The 18,367-nt window shown below is 46.8% G+C and overlaps 1 protein-coding gene across 9 annotated transcripts in view; it reads right to left on the minus strand.

Moving 5' to 3' along the window:
• Positions 1-18,367, minus strand: part of TLN2 (talin 2) — a 368,094-nt gene that overhangs the window by 218,791 nt on the left and 130,936 nt on the right. For 7 of the 9 annotated variants that reach the window (XM_006127334.4, XM_075897672.1, XM_075897671.1 and 4 more), the window contains one exon: positions 7,509-7,594. The exons of the other annotated variants lie outside the window; for them this stretch is intronic. The gene's annotated coding sequence lies outside the window, so the exon portion shown is untranslated. The remainder of the gene's footprint in view (positions 1-7,508; positions 7,595-18,367) is intronic. 9 annotated transcript variants of the gene reach the window in all.

Genomic DNA, 18,367 nt, shown 5'->3' on the forward strand with positions numbered 1-18,367 from the left:
GCAAGGGTTCTGGGGAAAAGGGGTTTAGCTGCAGCCTTGAGATGCTGCATGGGGCTTAACAGTATTCCTGGGTCTCGCAGTCACCACACAGCTCAGCAGGAACTTAGGGTGATTTCCCTGCTGTTACTAGCAATTACTGTTATCTCACTGCACCCACAGAACCGTTCCAGCTCATTTTCTTATTAAGTTTATTCTTTTGGTTTAGCAGAATCCATATATCTGGAAGCAATAATAGTTCCAAAAAGTTTCCTATTCAGACTAAACTGCCATGATCAGCCCTCCAACTGAAGCTTTAAAAAAACCTTATTTTATTTTACACACCTGATCAGCCATTACTTTTAAACTTAATGCTGGGACTTGTCAGTGAACCAAGTTTCTACCGAAGGTTATCATTTTATTCCTATCTTATGCAACATCGTTCAAATCAAGTGACGTAAATTACCATCCTTCCTAATCTGGTATCCTGCTTCCACCCACAGAAAATAAAAAGAATAAATTTATTCCATCCCTCTTCTGACAGTTAAGATGGATGAGCTAAACAATGACTTGATGACTCAAGGCATATTGCTGTAGAGCAATATTCATCTACTGATTCTTTTAACATGGATAAAGTCGTTGGTTTTCATTTTAAAAGTTGATTAAGTCATATCGTCTGAGATGTAGTAAATCTGGCTATACAACTGACTAAGCTGGATTGGTATCTCTGTGGCAGTCTTGACACAAGAGGTGCCATTGAGGGAGTACTCTTGGCTTAACCAAAAGAGACTCTGCCAGGAAATATTTGCAGTTTGTTCTTGTTTGTCTGATTTATAAGTGAATCACTCAAAGTGCACGCAGATTTTTCTTCTCACTGACCGCAACGGCTAGTGCTGCTGGCTGTGTGTATTTTATTCCCAGTAAAGTCACTGCCGCATTTTGATTTTGTTTTGCTCTTGTATTCTAGGGGAAAAAAAGCATTGAAGAGGATAGGGGAAAAGGTCACATTTTAAGCTCTGGCTTCTCATCCTGAGCTTGTCTGTCATTGTTCACAAATTGCATTTTATGAAGTAAAGTAGGGGTTCTCAATCTTCCTCTTCCTGAGGCTCCCCAAACATACAATAACAATTCTAGGCCCAGTGGAGGGAGAGATGCTCACCTTGTTGTTTAAATCGGATCTATGTAGCATAGAAGCATCTGGGTAAATAATGTTACGTTAGATAAATGATTTTCAAAGTACAGTCCATGGACCCACAGCTCGAGCTCGCAGCACCAGCTCCGGCTTCCAGCTCAGAGGGCGTGGCGGTGGCAAACTCACCCCCAGAACCCCACGCAGGCCGTGGAGCTACAGGTGGAGGAGTGCCGCCCTGTACCCCTCCATGGGAAAGTCCCTCCTGCTGCTGGGCCCCGCCGAGCTCGCAGTCACCCCGGTAACAGTGGCGACTCCCTCAGTTGTTTCCACAGAGCAGCAGCAGGTTAGGCTGCACGGCACCTGTCGGTGGTGGGGGGAGGCGGCGCTGGGGAAAGGGTGCAGGTGGGGGCTCAGGGCCCTTCGGGGCTTTGCACCTACGGGGACTCGGTCTTGAGGGAGGGTCTGAGCCACCTCAGCACCTGCCCCCCAAACGGCGCCATGGACCAGACACCCACGGGACCCCGCCCCAAGCAAGACAGGGTACCATGGGGTCACCCACCCCCACCTCGCCATGCCCAGCCTCCCTGCCCCCTCCCCCAGGAGTACCCCACCTCCCATTTCCCTGAACCCCCCCCCCCACATATCCACACTGACCTGAGCCCTATTCCCCGGGGCATCATGTCCCCCCACCTCCCTGAACCCTCTCAGTCACTCTGTCACCCCCAGCTTTATTCCCAGGCACTCCCTGCCCCCATCTCCCTGCCCCTGGCCAGACACCCTAACCCAAGCTCCCTCCTGCACCTTCCCCCCCGGCCAGACACCCACCCCCACCATGCCCCGCCATCCACAATTGCTCCTTACACCTCCCTCCTGGCCACACACAGCATCCTCCCTTGCTCCTGCTCCCTCCCGCTGGGAAGACATCCTACTGCCAGTCTGCCTCTGCACCTTACCTCACAATCTCTTTCCTTCTGCACCCTACCTCCCTCTCAAATCCCACACCCCATCCCTATCCCATTCACTGTCAGCCCTGTCCCACACACTGAACCCCTCATTTTTGTCCCCACCCCAGAGCCTAAGGGGATCAATACAATCCACTAACTCCAAAACCCCAGAAAAGTAAATCTGGCCTATGGGAAGCCCTGAACCTCAGTCTTCCCTGTCACTTCCACTCACCCCGTGGGGCTGGAGCACCAGAGAAGTGAGGTGTCTCAGTTAGGGGGCCACATCAGTGAGGGTTGAAGGTTTTTGGAGGAGTTTTTTTTGCTTCTCACTTGTGTGGTCCCCAACTGATTTTTCTGAGGGTCAGTGATCCCCCAATCCAAAAACAGTTCCTCGTAGCTGCCATAAATAAAGAAAACATTGAAACCTTTTGTGTGGGACATCAATTAATATTTTACTTGATTTAAAATGAAGTTTGATAAAGCAACATGAGAAATTTGAAACACTTAGCCTGTTTAATAATTTAAATTAAACCATTCTCCCTAGCTGCAGCACTAGCAAAATGGCTCAGGCATAATTATGTAATTAACAGTGAGTTTTCATTAGCAACTGGTGGTCCGTGGAAAGGTTTACCTTGAGCCAGGTGGTCCATGAGCCAAAAAGTTAGAGTACCACTGCAGTAGAAAAACCAAACCAGAAAATGGTCCTCAACTATTTATGAACTGTTCTAAGGATACTTTCCAGAAGCCTCAGCACAGACAATAAGGATACTTTAGACCAGTTGGTATTGGCTTTATGTTCGTCTGAGTTACTCATATTTCCTCCGTTTTTCAGTAGCCATTTGAAATACTAGCTACTAATAATGAATTAAACAATGGCTGGAGGTGTACAGATAAACATTCACAAGACACCTGAGTCTTAACTCAGTAGTTGAACACTTCATCTATAGTTCAACTTTATGGTACCTTTTCTGCTCTGGGTAATAAGCACTAGCTACTTCAGTATCCCTATTCTGTTTGATTTACAAAGTAATTTGCATTCTTGTTCTGCAAAACCATGTCAGGCTCATCAATTTTGTATGTCAGTGTGCATCAGCAAAAGCAAGAGCAAGTGTTTTAAATAAAAGAAAGGGTTAGGAATATATAGCATTGAATATGTGGCAGTACAAGCAACTCCAGGAGCTCAGTCCGTACAAACTATCAATCACAGAATCAGAGAGTTGGAAAGGAAGTCATAGAGTCCAACCCCCTGCTAAAAGTAGGACCAATCCTAACAAAATAATCCTGGCCAGGGCTTTGTCAAGCCAGGACTTAAAAACCTTTAGGGGTGGAGACTCCACCATCTCCCTAGGTAACCCATTCCAGTACTTCACCACCCTACTAGTGAAATAGTTTTTTTCCTAATATCCAATGTAGACCTCCCCCTACTGCAGCTTGAGACCATTGTTCCTTGTTCTGCCACCTGTCACTACTGAGAACAGCCTCTCTCCATCCTCGCTGGGACCTCCCTTCAGGTAGTTAAAGGCTGCTATCAAATCCCCCCTCACTCTTCTCTTCTGTACTCTAAACAAGCCCAAATCGCTCAGTCTCTCTTCATAAGTCATGTTCTCCGGCTCCCTAATCACACTTTTCAAGTTCAGTCAGAGGTCCCCGTTCTGATTTTCCCAGTGTAATTTTGAGTCTTTTGGTTCAATGGCCTTCAGAGCATGCTCAGTTTTATTTTTCTTAATGAAACATCCTCCTTTGATGCTGGCAGACCAGATGCCAGCTAAGGAGAAGACCCAGACCCTCTCTGAAAACTGAGAAATGTATAGCTGGAAACCAGCTTGGCTCTCCTGTGGGTTTGTACAGCTCAGATAGACAGAAGTGTTACAAGAACTGATTAGGGGTTTGGAACGGGTCCCATATGAAAAGAGGCTAAAGCGACTGGGACTTTTCAGTTTAGAAAAGAGGAGACTAAGGGGGAATATGATAGAAGTATATAAAATCATGAGTGGCAATTAATAAGTCAAATCCCAGCTGCATTCAAGACCAAATTGCCATCTATGCACCACAGACACAGTTGCACTCTGCTGGAAAAAGCCCAGAATGATATACATGAAAACTTGGAAAATTAGTGGATACATGTGGTCAAAGGAATCCGAGGACTGAAAATGTTCAGGAAACACTGCAATGCCTTCCTTTTCCAGATGGACTTCTCTCTCTCCTTTTCTCTCCTTTTCCACTCCAAACCCAACCAACCAATCAAAAAACACTCAATCAACACTGAATAAAGTTACTGCAATATTTTTTTAAAATGCCTTTTATCCATGGGAGAAGTTTCTCATCCACCAGAGACTTGGCTACTGCTATATTTTTGCATAGAAGGTACTCAGATACTACAGTGATAGGTAGCAGGAGAAAACAAAAATTGTTAACATATCTAGGCTATGGCTCCAAGCATGACAATGTATGCTCAATTAAGGGCCTTCTGAAAGTGCCCCATTACTGTGTTGTTATAGCTACTGGGTTAATCAAGTCAACTGTAGTGCTACTGCTGTTTTGGAGTCTTTTTCAACAATTGTGCGCATTTATCCTCTTCCTTTCTGGAGTAGGGTGGCATCACAAGCACAGTGTCTATCCAGCACTGCAAAACTTTCCAGGCTGACCAGGAAAAGTGATATATTGGCACTATTCGGGTAGCAAGTAGCATGAGCATATACAAGTATTTTTATCAATTGAAGACTTCAGTCCCAACATGCCTCTGCAGCCATTTAACATTGTGATATACCATTAAACTCACAGAATCCAGGTAGTCATGGACACTCCTCTACCAGGTACACATTTGTAAGTGATGACCAACATTCGTCATTGAAAGCGAATCAAAAATAGTGTAATTACTGAAAAGAGTGGTTTATACACAAGTACAGCCTCTCTCCAAGATACGAATGAGTTACGGACCAAACACTTGGCCGTAACTCGATCCGTTCGTAACTCGGACCCCATTGAGTTACACGTGACCGTGCTGTTCGTAAGCGCAGGTTGCGTTCGTAACTCGGGGACCGCCTTTATAACCGCTCCATGGGAGTTTTGGTTGTAAGTGCAAACGGTCGTAACTCAACCGTTCGCAACTCAGGGAACGGCTGTATCAGAAACTTCACGAAACAAGCAGCCCAGGGCCCTACCTTGAGCTTACAATCTGCAACAGGAGTAGAAAATCTTTTTAGGTCGGGGGCCACTTATTCCTAGAAAAATCAGTCACAGACTACACACAAGTGAGAAACAAAAACAGACAGATAAAAACCCTCATTGACCTGGCCCCTAAGGGCAAATCTGCATAGCAGGACTAAACTCAAAATAAACTTGAGCTAGCCTAATTGCATAGCTTAAGTCGAAATAGCTTATTTTGGCGCTGTCTACACAGCCGCTATTTCGAAATAGAGCAGCCTTCCCCCGACTTCCCTTACTCCTCATATAATGAGGGTTACAGGAGTTGGAGTAAGTCATCGAAATAACGGGCTTGCTGTGTAGACGCGCACTATGTAATTCTGGAATAACTGACATTCTAAAATAATGCTGCTAAGTAGACATAGCCTAAGGGTATGTCTACACTGCATTCCTCCTTCGAAAGAGAAACGCAAATCCATCTGAGCAAAATTGCAAATGAAGCGCAGATTTGAATTTCCTGTGCTTCATTTGCATAATCGTGTCCGGCGCTTTTTCGAAATACCCTATTTTGAAAGAAAAAACACAGTCTAGACGGGGTTATTTAAAAAAAACCCTCTTTCGAAATAACCCTTACTTCTTAAAAAATGAGGTTTAAGGGTTGTTTCGAAAGAAGGGTTTTTTTTTTCCTGAAATGACCAATCTAGACTGCGTTTTTTCTTTCGAAATAGAGTATTTCAAAAAAGCACCCGGACGCTATTATGCAAATGAAGCACGGGAAATTCAAATCCGGGCTTCAATTGCAATTTCACTCAGCTGCATTTGCATTCCTCTCTCGAAGGAGGAATGAAGTGCAGACATAGCCTAAGTGAGGAGAAAAAAGAGATACTCATTCCCCTTGGTTTCCAGCCCTACTCTGTGTGGGGAAGGAGGGGGCTGCTGGGGAGAGGGCTGTGGGTGAGGTGCAGGGTCTGGGCGGAAGGTAGGGTGCAGGAGTCTGCTGGTGATGGGGGTGTAGTCTGGGTGGGAGGGAAAGGGCATGAGTTTGGGACACCTACCTAGCACAGGTCCTGAGGGCGGGGGAGGCACAAGTGACTTTGCGCCACTCTGCACCTGCAGGCACCAGCCCACACCACTCCCATCAACAGTGTCTCCCGGTTAGTGGGAGTGACAGGGATAGAGCCTGCAAGTGAGCACAGGGACACAGCTTCCCTGTACTGCCTTCCCACAGGTGGGGAGAGGAGAGAAAGGGAAGGAAGGCAGCATGCAGAGCTGTTCTTTCCCTGTTGCCAGGCAGAGCCCACATACCACATCTGGCCCATGACTTGCCTTGATCCAGCTCACAAGGCTCAGGCCCATAGGTTCCCCATCCCCAATAAAAATGTAAGTATCGTCTACATGTGAGGAAGCAAAAAATTCAAGGGTGCCAAGGAAAAACATGGTAAGAGCCTGTGGTGGCTCTTTCTTTATTTAATGACTAAAATTCTCATCTTATTCCTCAACACAGAACACCAGGCGCACACGATTAGCACAAACTGTGGGATTCAAAGCAGGATGTCCACATACCCATGTCCCCTCCCAGCAAAAATCAAGCTTATTTCAACTCCCAAACTCCCTAGCCACTTCAGAGAGTTAACAAGTGAGATGAAGTGACAGGTGCAGCTGCAATCATGTGTTTCCTTTCAGGGTAGTAACATGTCATCTTACACATATGGCTGCCATTAAAAAAAAAAAAAGATTGTTCTAAGCAGGATTAAGAGAAACAGTCACTAGCGCACAAAAGGCCTAAAAAAATCTCTGCATTCAAACCATCTTTTCCATGTTAGGAAATTTGTCTGCTAATTATTTTCCCTATTCTTTTTCTCTCTTTTCTTCCAAAGTCTGCTAATATGGACTCCGCTTGGGCTTATTTATTCCCATGCCAAGTAAAGATCGCATGCTTCAACTCACAGCTTAGAGAACCCATTTGCTCGATGCTAATACCACTATGTGCTTCTTGGAGGCGGTTAAAAATAGGGAGTAACTTGCAGTCTTCACTAATGAGTGCCTACTTAATGATTATTTGAAGCCCTCAGCGCTCATGCACTGCACTTACTCTGCAGCTTGATTTCTCTTTTATAAACATATCCAGAACTTTAAGAAGTTCAATCATGTTTCTAAAGAAAGTTCTATGCTGATTAAAGTCTATAGACACAAGATACATTGAAAAGATTTTTTTAGAAGTATTAGAGCATGTTTTAAATCACCGTGCTCCCACTGAAGTTACACAACCATTAGCCATCCACATTTTCAAGGAAGTAAAAGAGAAATCTTACCTCAAAATTTAAATTCATTTAATGAAAAAAACCAAGAATGGCCGAAAACGTTGCTTGACCATAGGGAATACTTCCAGTCATCAGATCTGTAACATCAGGAAATAAACAAATTACTTTCTTATTCACAATCCAAGATACTTTCTTATTCACAGTAATCTTCAAGTGCCTAATTGCAGCACACTAGGAAGGAAGTAACTCAGAAAAGTATGTTTCCTTTTTCTCCAAGGAGCCAGGAATTTGCAATGCCAATAAGAACAGAGCAGCCCAGATACAATTTTAAGAGAATGAAAATCTCAACACCACACATGCAGACTGACATTAAAAAGCTGATGTTCGAAAAGACATAAGTGCAGCTCAGGACCAACTGATGGATATTCTGGTTTCAAACAAATAAAACAAAGCCTTAAAAGTTATGCTCATTATTAATTTCTTTAAAAAAAACTAAAATAATTAACTTAATAACCTCTGTTTCTAATTTTAACAAAAACAAGCTTAACATACAGATTTCATTATCATCTGCATAGGACAAAACCAAGTCACTAAGGGCTCATCGGCTGTGTCTAAACTACACCCCTCTTTCAGCAGAGAGATGTAAATTAGACACATCGAAAGTGCAAATGAAGCTGGGATTTAAATATCCCGCGCTTCTTTTGCATAATGGCAGCCGCCGCTTTCTTCCAAAATGGGGCTTTTCCAAAATACCCAGCAGTTTAGACGGGGCATTTTTGACAGAAATGCCCCGTTTCGAAAGATCCTATTCTCCCGTTTCGAAAAAAGCAGAGGCTGCCATTATGCAAATGAAGCACAAGGTATTTAAATCCCGGCTTCATTTGCACCTTCCCCCCTCCCATGCTGCTGCCTCTATCAGAAGCACCAATGCGAGAGAGGAGGACAGGCATCTCCGCAGCAGCAGCCCTTGTCTGCAGGGACTCTGAGCTCCCCCCAGACATAGGCTGCTCCGGCATCCCATGGAGCAGCCTCTGTCCATTGGGATCTCAGACCCCTCAGGGACAAGGGCTGCTGCTGCCCTGCGCTGCTGCATCCCTCGCAGACCAGCTCACACCTACCACCCCGTGCTGTTACCTCTGATATAGAGGCAGCAACATTGAATGGCAAGGGGCTCCCCGAGAGTGGGGCTAGGAGCACACTGGCTGCCAGCCCCGCTCCCAGGGACTATCAAATAATCGTGTAACTGCTAAAATTTCATGCAATTCCGTGATTATGCAATTACACACTATCTAACATCACAAACCTATACAGCTCTTCCTGTATGGGAAGGAAAATAAACTAACAGTACAAGGTAGTTTTATGCTAACCCAACTACATCTGCATTAACATTATAACGGTAAAAAAAAAATCTCATTCCTAACTAGTTACACCAGTACAGGTAGCCCCCAACTTGCGACGCAATTGGTTCCCCAGAGAAGCATTACAGGTCGGGGTGTCGTCACTCGAACCCTCATTTACGATAGGCGCCATGAGCTGTCGTAAATGTGGGCTGAGGATGTAAATTGGGGGCTTTCAGCCCTTTTCACACTTGCAAAATGGTTGTAAGTGTGGGGGGTCGTAACTCAGGCGTCCGGAAGTCGGTGGTATCCTGTACAACTCTCAAGTGTAGATCAGGCCTATGGTGAAGCAACAAGAATATTCAACTAAACAGAGTCAAATAAGAGAAGCCATCCTGTGCCCTACAGACTGTTTGCTTAATATTGAAGAGAAAGCTATGGAATTTAAGTAAATACAAAAGACCTCTTCAACATACAGAATTCCCTTGTATTCAAAGAATTTAGCTGGAATGGACAAATTGCACAGATATTCTTATAAACATGTATTAATATTACAATAGCATGCAAACGTCCCAGTCAATATGCCCCCATTGTGCTAGGTCCTCCACAGTGTCCTGGTCCACACTGCTTCCCGAAACTCCCATTGGCCAGGAATGGCAATCCGCAGCCAACTAGAGCTGTGATCATCCATACCTGCAGAGGCACAAGTAAACAAAGCATCTCGCAGCCAGGTAGTAGCTTGTCCTTACAAGCTTTGACCCAGAGTTTGAAAATCCCTGACTTACAGTATCAAGCAATAACCAAGAGTGTTTTCAGCATAATTTTGGGACTTAGTTATATAAGCCTGGTTTTTGACACATCTATATAGAAAACCAATGGCATGAAGAGTGATTGTATTTTATTGGAATAATGGAGACTTGGTGGGATGATTCACATTATTGGAGCTCTGTTGTGGAAGGATATAAACTGTTCAGGAAAGACAGGCGGGGGAGAAAAGATAGATGTCCCTCAGCCCAGTCTGAAGCTGGCAAGCTGCGTTGATATGCTGGAGTCAGCTTATAAACGGGTTAGTCACTTTCTAGAATTTTTTTCTCTTTTTTGAATTCGTCACCCTGCTCTAACTATTCAAAAGCTATTAGCGTGGTGAGAAGGGTTTAGTTGGGCTGCTAGCGAAAATGGATCAGTGGATCCAATAACATTTTATTCAATACAAATATATGGCACCTCAAAGTTGTTACATTTCAACATTGACATGCTGTATTATCTCTCAATATTACTATCTCTGTTTAGATAACATGAACTATTATACATTTGAAATGATTATTAAGTAATGGATTGTTTTAATAGTTTGAAAAGGAGTCCATATGCTCAAAAACGTTGGGAAGCATTGAACTAGGGCAGTGGAAGATGCTGTTTCTGACCCAGGTAGTTTGGAAACTTTTCTGTGATACTCAAGTCAAGACAGTCTGTGGCACTCTAAAAATCTTGATGTGACAGGGGAGAACATGGTGGCATCATGTTCAGTGACAACCTTTCTCTGACAAAGCCAGTGTGTTGGCCTTCAGATCACTTTGGAACGCTTATCTACTCATACAAGCTTTACCCAGACATGCGGGAAATCTCTCTGCCCCTTTTATAAGCGTAAGGATCTATTTGTTGCACATATTAATGATGAAGAAATTAGTAGAGAACATTGAAGAAGAGAGGTTTGGAATTAAGTCTGTATCTTCAGCAGCTACACAATGCCAAAAAACAGGGTTACTTACCTGTAACTGTTGTTCTTCGAGATGTGTTGCTCATGACCATTCGAATGAGGTGTGCGCGTGCCACGTGCACAGCTTCCCGGAGCATTTTTTCCCCAATGGTACCCAGCAGGCCGCCCCCTGGAGTGGCGCCGCTATAACCGAGCATAAGTATCCCTGCCGGCCATTCCCCTCCTCAGTTCCTTCTTGCCGGAGACTCCGACGCAGGGGAGGTAGGGAGGGAGTCGAATGGACATGAGCAACACATCTCAAAGAACAACAGTTACAGGTAAGTAACCCTGCTTTCTTCTTCGAGTGATTGCTCATGTCCATTCAAATGACATGACTTCCAAGCTGTACCACCGGTGGTGGGGACGGAGCTGCCTCTCATGAAAGAGAGAGAGAGACACACACACACACACCTGTGACCAGAACTAGAACTTTTAATAACACAACTGAAAAATGACAACACCTAAAGTCAACAACATTCACCACACAAGAGCCATGATCATAATAAGCCAACCTTCAGGCTAGCGTGTACCAACGCTCGTGGTTTTTTTTTGTTTTGTTTTGTTTTTTTAACAGAACAGAATCCAGGACAGCGGTGCCCAGTGCAGCATCCTCCCAGGCCTGCAGGGTGAGCGCATAGTGCTCTGTGAATGTATGAACAGAGGACCACGTGATTGCTCTACAAATCTCAAGAATCGAGACTTGCACCCCAAAGGCTACCAAGGATGCATGCGCCCTAGTGGAGTGTGCTGATACTCGCAGTGGTTCCCTACGCACCAAAGCGTAACACTCCCTAATTTAGGAAGATAGCCACACTGACAGCCTCTGAGCTGACACAGGAAGCCCTTTCATGCGCTCAGCATATGCAATAAAAAGCTGTGAGGACTTGCGAAATGGTTTCATCTTATCTATATAGAATGCTAAGGCTCGCTTCATGTCTAGGGAATGTAACACCTGCTCCTTAGGGGAGTGGGGTGGTTTGGGAAAGAAAACTGGGAGGTATATGTCCTGTGACATGTGAAAGGCCAACACCACTTCAGAGAGAAATGCTGGGTGGGGGCGCAACCTCATCCTCTCTCTTGAAAAGACTAAGTAAGGAGGCTCCACAGTCAGGGCACGGAGCTCCGATACCCTCCGAGCTGACGTAATGGCTACTAGAAATGCCACCTTAAAGCTCAGATACTTAAGGGGGCAGGCACCCAATGGCTCAAAGGGAGACCCCATGAGCTTGGTCAGCACCAAATTAAGGTCCCACTGAGGAACAGGGGCCCTGACATGGGGAAAACCAAACAAATAGTCCATGACCATAGGAACAGGGGCCCTAGATGGGCAACCCCCCTTCTCCACAGCCCAGACTGAGAAACGTTTCCACTTAACAGCATAGGCCCTCCTGGCAGTTGGTTTTCTACTACCCAGGAGAACCTCCCGCACCCCCTGTGAGCACACCCTTTCGGGAGGCTTCAGCCATGGACAAGCCAAGGTGTAAGGTGGAGGGACTGGACATCCGGGTGGTACAGGATGCCCCCTTCCCTGGCCTGCGTGATGAGGTCCCGGGTCGGTGGCAGGAGAAGCGGCCTGTCCCTCACCATCTCCTACAGAATGGGATACCAGAACAGCCTGATCCTGGTGAGCACCTTGGGAACCAGGGGGAATGGCGAGAACGTATACAGCGTCCCCCGAGGCCACAGCGAGGTTAGTGCATCTCCCTTCGAGCCCGCTCCCAAGCCAAGGAGGAAGAAGTTCTGTGGGTACTTCCTGTTCCCTTTGGTGGCGAACAGATTCACCTGGGGACAGCCCCACTGATGGAAAAGTTGGGCCACCACCTCGTTCTTCAGGGACCACTTGTGGGCTCTGAAGGACCTGCTCAGTGAGTCTGCCAGCGTATTTGCGCACACCGGCAAGTAAGCCGCTTGCAAGCGGATGTCATGTGCTATGCAAAACTCCCAAAGGAGGGTGACCTCCCTGCACAGCTGGGACAAGTGGGCACCTCATTGCTTGTTTATATAGAACACCACGGCTGTGTTGTCCATCAGTACTGAGACCACGGTCCCCGAGAGTAGGTCCCGGAAAAACTTGCAGGCTCTCCTGACCGCCCTCAGCTCCTACATGTTCATGTGAAGCAACCTCTCCTGGGGATCCCACAGCCCTTGCATCCGGTGCGTGAGCAAGTGCGCTCCCCAATGTCGTCAGAGGCATCAGTAATTAACTGAGCCGACGGCAGCTCCGTGCCAAAGGGGACTTCTGCACAAACCTTGCTCTCCTATGTCCACCAGTCTAGCGAGGCCACAACATGCTGGGGTACAGTTAGGATCTGGTCCCACCCCGCCCTGGCCTGGCTGAACAACCCCGCCAGCCATGCCTGAAGTGGTCTGAGTTTCAACCTGGCATGCCGAACAACAGATGTGCAGGCTGCCATGTGCCCGAGAAGTCTCACACACGTCCGGGCCATTGTCAGCGGACAGCGCCGCAGGTTGGCTACCAATCCCCTGATGGCCTGGAACCTGGATGCCAGGAGATACGCCCATCCCCCCCTTGCATCTAGGGTAGCCCCCACGAACTCTATGACCTGGGTAGGGGTCAGTTTCGACTTTTCCTCATTGCTAATGAGACCCAGACTGTCAAAGAGGGCTCATGAGAGAGCTATGTGGGCAATCACCTGGTCCCTTGCCACAGCGTGTTCGTGATCTTTGCCACGGTCTTATTCAGCGGCAAAGCCAGCTTAGCTGGGGCATCCTCATTGAGGAAGGTAAGAAGGAACTGAGGAGGGGAAGGGCTGGCAGGGATACTTATGCTCCATTATAGCGGCGCCACTCAGGGAGCGGCCTGCTGGCCTGATGGGTATCACTGGGGAAAAAATCCTCCAGGAAGCTGTGCACGCGGCACGCGCGCACCTCATCTATTAAAAGCATTTGCGGAAAAGAGCATCTAGATTTTGCGGAAAAGCATCCGTGCCAATCTAGACACAGTTTTGCACAAGAAAGCCCCGAGTACCATTTTCGCCATCGGGGCTTTTTTGCGCAGAACAATACTGCGTTGTCTACACTGGCCCTCTTGTGCAAAAGCATTTGCGCAAGAGGGCTTTTTCCCCCGAACGGGAGCAGCATCTCTTACATGAGATCATCAGTGTTCTTGCGGAAACTCAAGCGGCCAGTGTAGACAGCTGGCAAGTTTTTCCACAAAAGCAGCTGCTTTTGCGGAAAAACTTGCTAGTCTAGACGCAGCCTTCAAGTTTTGTGCTTGGGGTCTGGGTTTGTTTTTGGTTTCATCAATATTAAAACCTTAACATTCATCTGAATATTATGCAGCAATGGGAAGAACTTTGCATTGGGGATGTAAAATCTCATTTAATAAGTTACCACCATCCGCTAAGGGTGATGCTCACTGGATAACCGTACTTTGTATGTTTATTTTTCAACAGGATTTGTTGCCACTATGGTATCATTTACATTTCACTTCTTCTCAAATTGATAATTAGAGCTAACCAAAGGCTAAAAATATATAATCATCGTTTGTTCATCCTATTGTCCTCATTTGCTGAAACGCAGCCAGGAGGAGGAAACAAAACTGCTTAAAGTTTGCTCAACATATTATCTCTCCTGAATCCTCGACGGGTCTAAAATGTGAACTTACTTGAAATCTAACCTCCTGTTGGAAAAAACATGAATACACATTACATAAACCCAGATTCACCTACAACAGTAATTTCTGACTTGCTTTGACACCAACTCCCATTTTTAGCTCAAGTGTAATTTCATCACTGCCGCACCTGGCCAAGAACAATTTTTTATATGAGTACTGTGATTCTAGTCCTATAAAAAGAAAGAAAATCCTCTGTGATAAAAACTTAAGCACATTGCAGATTGTTTTTGATATTCCTGGGTCAATACCCTTGCAGGAGTCTAGACATGACATACTGCAGACTCAAGGTGGATAACTCATCTGGGATTACAAAACCATTCCCCAGTAATTTCACATTGTGATTCTCAAAAGCCAAGTGGCTAACTGTAATAGGCTTAAGGAAGTTATGACTGCAGGTTGCCTGAGATTACATGGTAAGAGCCTGACTTTCACTTTTAATGTGTTGTTGGATTCTCAAAGATATTTCTGCCAAACAATTTCCCTTGAGCTCATGGATCCTTTTCCTATTTGTATGATGCTGTGGAAAAGCAGGATGGTCTAGCTAGCCAGACAACGTCTGCAATTCAGATACTCCAAAATTTTAGCCCTGGTTGTGCCACCCGTTTGCCGGGTAGTCTTACCTATGTCACTAAATCTGTGTTTCAGCTTTCCCCACTATGAGATGGGAATAATCCTCCCCATTTCCACAGAAGCACTGTGAAGTTAATTAGCTATCAGCACTCCAGAAGTGTTTCTTTTTCCCAGCAACAGGACTACATACATAAGACACTGCAGCCGTTAAATGTGACTCAACAGGATGTCATATACACAGAGATGACTGTTTGCTCTCCAGCCTGTCTCTTGAAGAGCATTGAAGGAGAAGAGGCTACCTAACTATGAGTGGGGGAATTCAGAGCCTGCAGCGGCATGAGGGTCACAAGTGGCTTGCACGCTGATCTTGGAATGCTAAAGGAAGTAGCTGTCACACCAAGGGAGCACAACATGAAAGTGCAGAGCTCCACTTCCATCACATTTGGGAGCTCACTGCTGCAGGCATCTTAGCCCCACAAGAAAGGAACTGGGTCCCTTTGTGGCTTTGGACTTGGGTGACAGCTACAGAACGCGGAAGACTCCTGCTGCTGCCTGTAGATAAAGTTCATCTCTTTTCACAAATCCCTCCCTTCTCCTCCTCACCCCCACTTCTCCACACCGCTCCTCGCGTCTCATGAGGCTGGAGGAGCTGGGGGAGCTGTCAGTTCAGACTACAGGATTCCAGATATCAGCCCTCCCTCTCGCTCCTGCAGAGCTGGTTTGCTATAGTGCACCCCTAGCTATAACAAATGGCTTTTATCCCAGGGGTGCATTGTAGTTAAAATATTAAGAGGTGGGTAATCCACTAATCATATAATCAATACAATTGTTATCGACTATACGATTAGTCGATAAGCGAAGGCCACTGCAGCTCTGCAGTTTAAATGTAGTAAAAGCCAGGCATGCAGGCAGCCCATCTCCTACTACAATTCAACTGCAGTAGCACAGCAGGGATAGGTCCCGGATCCGATGCAAGATGGGACTGAGCCAGGCTTGCTCAGTACTAGCTCGTGCTGGGTTCAGCAGCCCCTGTCCGTGGCAGCCCGGGTTGGCCATGGGCAGAGGCTGCTCTGGCAGCAGCCTGCTTACAATCAGCCCGGCTGCTACTGACAGAGGCAGCAGCTTGGGGGTGGGCAGGTGGCACTGTGGAGACAGTACTGCGAGGAACTGGCTTTTATACAGATGCAGCAAGGGCGGGAAGAGAGTAGTTGACTCGACTATGCGATAAGCCTAGGCTTATCGAGTAGTCAACTACTCACTCACATCTCCAATTGTAGTGAGGGTGTTCTGTAATTCCATTATGTTCTTCTGCTTAACTGGCGTGGCGACGGTGACCATGTTTGGATCTGATGTACAATGGGCGGTTAATCATTTTACCACCTTTGAAAGGCAAGAGGAATGATATCACCTACACCTAAGAACTGACCGGCCAATCTAGGCATGCAGGCACAGGCACCATGGAAGGACAGGTGGTGGCAATTAGCATCTACAGGCAGTCCCCGGGTTACGTACAAGATAGGGACTGTAGATTTGTTCTTAAGTTGAATTTGTATGTAAGTCGGAACTGGTACATATTGTAGGGGAAACTCTAGCCAAACATTTCTCCAGAGCTCAGTTTTATTCTCCCACACCTCACTTCCCTCAGTCCTTTATTCTCAAGCTGAGGTGTCTGCTGAGAAAAGCCGCTCCACGTCTCCCTGGTCTGCTGGGGGGGAGAGGCGCTAGCTTCGCGTCTCCCTGGTCTGCTGGGGGGAAGCAGCTAGTGTGGGGTTGCCTCACCCCGTTTGTAAGTAGGGATCCGATGTAAGTCGGATCCATGTAACCCGGGGACTGCCTGTACATAGAAGGAAGAGAACTACTGACCTTTCTAAACAGCAACCGCATAGATGCAATAGCCATGGAGTGAGCCAGAATTGAAAGCAATTAAGAGGCACGTGTGTATAGACACCACCAATGATATCTATCACAGGAGACATCTCCTTTTTGGAGTAGGGTCTTATATCTGAGTGAGGCAAGATGGAAATTCCTCAACAGAAGTTGAGATAAAAATGTACAAATCAATCCCAGAAAAATATTCACAACTGAGAAATTATTCAGCCTCTATACCAGTGTTCCCTCTAAACGTTTATATGCATGCGATAAATGAATTTTGAAATGTGCACCAATATGGAAATGTGTACCAGTATGGAGGTGTTGTCACGCATCACAAAATTTGTTCTGCACATGGATGATCTGTGGAAGAGAGGGGATAAGGGGTTTGGAGTGAGGGAGGGAGCTCAGGGATGGGAGGAGCGGTCTCCAGGATGGGGCTGAGAATGAGGTGTTTGGAGTGCAGGAGGGGGCTGCAGGCTGCAGCCAAGGGTTTGGAGTATGGAAGCAGGGTTACAGCAGGAGGTTGGGGTCAGCAATAGGCATGTTAAATATTGGTTAATTGAATAGTCGAGTAATCTCATGAATTCTTACTCTGTTAGTCGACTAGTCTATAGTCCCCAGGGGCGGGGCTGGCAGCCAGTGCACTCTGTATCAGAGGCAGAGGAGGGAGGGGGACGGTGCCAGGGAAGTGCTGGTCCGCGAGGGGAGCCAATTTAAAAACCAGCTCCCCTCATGGACTGGCTGCCTGTTGTCCTGCACTGCTGCCTCTGATAAAGAGGCAGAAGCATAGAGTGGCAGAAGCCCCTGTTTAGGGGGTCGGGGTGGGGTCTAAGCTCCCGGATGCGGCATGAGCCAGAACTAAGCTGAGCTGCCTACCTGACCGGCTCCTAATACACTTTAAATGCAGAGCCCACAGCAGGAGTAGGTCCCGGACCCGTCACAAGCCAGAATGGAGCCAGGCTGCTGGCCAGCCTGCTAAAAAATTTAGTGGCAAGGGGAGGGGAGAGGGAAATGCGTGTAGTCTGTAGCATTAACCTATAAGCTTTTGCTTATCGGTTAATTGACTACACTATTACATCTCTAGTCAGGATGCGGGGTTGAGCCAGGACTTGGGGTGCAAGATGGGGCTTGGGGTTGGTGTGTGGAATCTAGGAAGGTGTTACAGCGGTGGAGGGGGCTCAGGGTTGGGGCAGAGGATTTAGGTGCAGTGCACTTCCCTGGGGAAAGGTACAGGTGGCTCTGCATGGCGAGCACTGACCTGCAGGCATCACCCCCACAGTTCCCACTGGCCATGATTCCCAGCCAATGGCAGCTGTAGGGACAGAGTCTCTAGGCAAGGACAAACTCGGGGACAGAGCATCCCATTGCTCACAGAGGAGCAGCCATTTGCCTCTGCCAAGAAGAGCTGCCCAAGAGCACAGTGGCTATACAGGTTGTAGCACAAGGCCCTTGTCCAAGGGGGACCCCGGGCTGCAGCCCCTAAAACCCCTTTCTTAATCCAGCCCTGCTGCTAGGAAAGAGAGCACTCCTTTTCAGCCCCAGCAGAGAGCTGCTGTGAGCAGGGACCAGATGCGCTCCTCCGGCAGCAGGAGCTCCGTACACGGTAGCTCTGAGCCCCTGTGCAGGACTTACTACGCAGCTGTGCAGTGCAAAAGGAATCTTGCTCTGTTCCTCAGTTTGCCCATGTTTATAGAGGAGATTACGATGGAGCTAATTTAAGGTTTATTAAGCACGTTGAGAC

This window comes from Pelodiscus sinensis, chromosome 14, assembly GCF_049634645.1.
Source record: "Pelodiscus sinensis isolate JC-2024 chromosome 14, ASM4963464v1, whole genome shotgun sequence".
Lineage (NCBI taxonomy): Eukaryota > Metazoa > Chordata > Testudines > Trionychidae > Pelodiscus > Pelodiscus sinensis.